Genomic DNA, 4491 nt, shown 5'->3' with positions numbered 1-4491 from the left:
ACCTCTGAGCTTTACCCTAAAACCCCAAAACATAATTTTCTATTTGTATAAATAAAGCAAAAGCACACATTTATAGAAACACAAATAAATAGTGAAAAAGTTATAGAAGGAGGCATAATAAATAGCATAGGAAGCCGGATGTGGTGGCATACACTTGTAATCCCAGCATTCGGGAGGCTGAGACCGGAGGATCACGGTTTGCGGACAGCCTCAGCTACTTAGTGAGGCCCTCCACTACTTAGTGAGACCCTGTTTCAAAATAAAGAATAAATAAAAAAAAAATAGGGCTGGGGTGTAGCTCGGAGGTAGAATGCTTCTGGGTTCCATCCTCAGTACGGTAAAAAAAAAAAAAAAAAAAAAAAAAAAAGGTGGGTTGTGGAAGCAGGCTGTAAATGTTGAACAAGTCTGGGTTTTATTCTTTGAAATACAAATGCAAAGGCGTATGGAATTAAAATTCACCAGTCATTAAAGGACTTCTACGTGACCTGACAGGCTTTTACTTTAGGACCCTAGGAAATCTCATCATCTCTGGCATCTCAACTTTACCTGTGAAATAGGTAAAAAGTCCAGGTGCCTTAGTCAGTATGCAGTCTCTTTGAAGTCTGGCTCCAAGCTGGGCGTGGTGGTGCACACCCTGTAATCCCAGTACTTGGGAGGCTGTGACTGGAGGATCACAGGCTTGACGCCAGCCTCAGAAACTTAGCAAGATCCTGTTTCAAATTTTAAAAAAGGGCTGGGGGTGTAGCTTGGAGATAGGATGCCCCTAAGTTCACTATTGCCCCCATATGAGAGAGAGAGAGAGAGAGAGAGAGAGAGAGAGAGAGAGAGAGAGAGAGAGAGGAGTTGAGGAGTTTTTGGCCCTACATAATCTGGTTGGTCTCCGCATTCTCAGGCTCTCAGCCTCAACACCTCCCCGCCTTGTGCAGAGCGCACGGCGGTGAGCGGGCCTCAGTGAGTATGTACGAAATGAATGGCTGGTTCACGTACACTTTTCTTACGCTCGACACTCCAAGTGCCTTGTGAGGACATTAGCTTCCCCAGTACTGAGCACAGAGCTGCCACCTGGCAGGTGCTCATGAGATATTTGTTGAGAACATTCAGGGATGAGGGAATCGATGCCTGGGACTGTGCCCATTGGGCTTCTGGGAAGAAGTCATTCACAGATGGTTCTTTGGCTAGAATGAGTCTAGGAGTATTTTTTTTTAAAGCATATAGCAAGTTTCACTTCATACAGTGGGAAACACAGAAAAATGAGTTTGCTGTGATCCAGATACACAAAGTTTTAACACATACAGTTTTAATCAAACACACACTTGTTCAGGGACTGCTCTGTATTATAATAAAAAGAGTATAATCTACATGAGGACTACCTAGAAGTGACCCAGCCCCATGTGCAGCCATGCTAAAAGCCCAGTTACTGATAATATAAGTCAGCGTCTGCCAGGCTCTGTTGTCGCATCTGTCATGAGGTTCCTGAGGACTCTAGCAGAAACGATCTTCATGGGGGAAGCCCACTGAGTGCTGTGTGCGTGTATACATGTGCCTATCACCCTGAACCTCATTGTGATGTGGGATTATAATGCACCAGTAAAAGTATATTTTTAAAAAAATGACTTTGAGCCCGGTGTGGTGGCGCACAGTTGTAACCCCAGTACTTAGGAGGCTGAGACAGGAGGATCAGGGTTCGCAGCCAGCCTCAGCTACTTAGTGAAGCCCTTCATAACTGAGTGAGACCCTGTTTCAAAAGAAAGAATTAAAAATAAGGCTGGGGGTGTAGCTTGGAGGTAAAATGCCCCTGAGTTCCATCTTTAGTTCCATTAAATAAATAAATATTCATAATGTAAAATTCCCTCTCTGGAGAGCAATCTGAAATATGTATTAATTTAAATATGCATAGCTGAGCCGGGCGTGGTGGCGCACACTTGTAATCCCAGCACTTGGGAGGCTGAGACAGGAGGATCGCACAGGTTCGAAGCCAGCCTCAGCTACTTAGGCTCTCAGCAACTTAGTGAGACCTTGTTTCTAAAATAAATTATAAAAATAGGGGCTGAGGGTGTAGCCTGGAGGTAGAAAGCCCCTGGGTTCCACCCCCAAGTACCACAAAAAATATGCATAGCAGAATCTGGTTGGGAAAATATAACAAAATATGCCTACAAAGATGCTTACAATATTATTTTATTGCAGAAAGATTGGAAAAAATCAAAAATGACCATCACTAGGTGGTTAGAGTAATGATGTCAGATTCATGTAATGGAATACCAAGGGTTGCTTAAAAAAGCCTCGATTTCTACTATATTAGGTGGGGGAAGAAGTAGTTTCTAATTATTAAAAAATATGATATATAGCCGGGCGTGGTGGCGCACACTTGTAATCCCCGCGCTTGGGAGGCAGAGACAGGAAGATCGTGCAGGTTTGAAGCCAGCTGCGCTGGTTTAAGAGACCCTGTTAAAAAAAAAAAAGTATAAAATAGGTCTGGGAGTATAGCCTGGAGGTAGAAGGGCTTCCAGGAACCCCAGTACCACCAAAAAAAAAAAAAAAAGATATATATATATATATATCATGTACATTCATGTAATTCCTGAGGGATTAAAAAGATAACTAGCCATGTGTGGTGACACATACCTGTAATCCCAGTACTTGAGAGGCTGACAGGAAGATCACAAGTTTGAGGCCAGCCTCAACAATTTAGCTAGACTTTGTTTCAAAATAATAAAACAAAGAGGGCCACTCCACATTTTGTTGCTGTTCTTTTTGTACTGGGGAGTGGACCCAGGGGCACTCTACTTCCAAGCTATACCTCAGCTTTTAAAAAAAACATTTTTTTTTAAACAAGGTCTTGCTAAGTTGTTGGGGGTCTTGACTAAGTTGCTGAGGCTGGCCTTGAACCTGAGATCCTCCTCTCTCAGCCTCCTAAGTACTGCTATTATAGGCAAGTGCCACAACACCCAGTTTAGCCTCAAATATTAAATGATAACTGCTTCTTTTACTTTATTTTTTATCTATCTTTTTATATACTGAATACATATAACCCTTGTTCTTTTTTTTTTTTTTTTTTTTTTTTGCAGGTCTGGAGATGGAACCCAGGGGCATTTGACCTCCGAGCTACACCCCCTGCCCTATTTTTTATTTATTTATTTTTGGAAACCGGGTCTCACTGAGTTGCAGGGGGCCTCACTAAGTAGCTGAGGCTGTCTGCGAACCGCGACCCTCCAGGTCTCAGCCTCCCGAATGCTGGGATTACAAGCGTGCGCCACCACGCCCGGCTAGATAACCCTTGTTCTAATGTAACTATTTTAAATAGCGATTGCATTCTCAAAAATGACCTTTAATTTTAGAAATGAAGTTCACTTTGATAGATTCTGCAACCGAGATGGTTGTTCACATCCAAGACAAGAGTCTGTCTTCTGGACAGAGAGAGCTGGGAAAATTAATCAACCTTGCTAACGTTCTGAAGATGTGTCTGTACTTGATAGAAACAAAGTTGAGTAGGAAATATTATGGTCTGTCTGGGTTTAAGTGTAATGTTATTGTAACAGTGCTTGTTAACTAGTTCCTTTGCTCCTATATTCTAATCAAAACATGGTAAATTGTGCTCAGAGTTGAGACTGGTTTTTTATTCCTTCCCAGAGAAATGTGTTTATGTAAATGTTCAAAGCTTTCAGATCACCAGTATCTAGTGCTGCTCCCCAACGTGGTTTGAAAGAAACTTGAGTTTGTTAAGAAGAAAATTTAGTATACACACGTCTATATAGCTGCTGAATGGAATGTATGATTGTGGTATGAAGAGTTAAAGAATAGAACTCAGATTTTAAAACGTTTATTTTACTTTGCCAGGCGTGGTGGCGCACGCTTGTAATCCCTGCGCTTGGGAGGCTGAGACAGGAGGATGGCGCTGGTTTGAAGCCAGCCTCAGCTAATTAGTGAGGCTCTCAGCAACTTAGTGAGACCCTGTTTCCAAATAAAATATAAAATAGGTCTGGGAGTAGGAAGGGGGCAGAAAGCCCCTGGGTTCCACCCCCAGTACCACACACAAAAAGTTTATTTTACTTTCTATTTAAATGATCAATCGTCTTCAAATTACCCTATGTATACATACGGAAATTAGCAATAGCAATCTCAGTATCATGGACAGGGAAGGGAGTTATTGATGGGAAGCAGGGAGGGCAGGCTCGCCAAGGGCCATGGGCAGGTATGTCCCTATCACTCTCAGCCTCGCCATGATCTGGGACACCGATAAAAGCATATTTAAAAAATGAAGTACTATCTTACAGATTAAATATATCCTAAGGTGGTGTGGTATGAAATTGAGTTAATCTTCCAATAAAATTTTGATGTGTGAATTCTCAAAAAATTCATCAACCATATCTACATAGATTGACCCTTTTAATATTCACTTGTAAGAAATGTTAGACTTTCTGTTTCCAAGTGAAAGCAATTTTTCTCTTATGCCAGAGTATTTGGTCTTTCCCATTCATATTTTGTCTTCTCTGG

The sequence above is a fragment of the Muscardinus avellanarius genome (genome assembly GCF_963383645.1).
Source record: "Muscardinus avellanarius genome assembly, chromosome: 9".
Lineage (NCBI taxonomy): Eukaryota > Metazoa > Chordata > Mammalia > Rodentia > Gliridae > Muscardinus > Muscardinus avellanarius.
The sequence above is the reverse complement of the archived record's forward strand: the minus strand, read 5'-3'. Positions refer to the sequence as shown.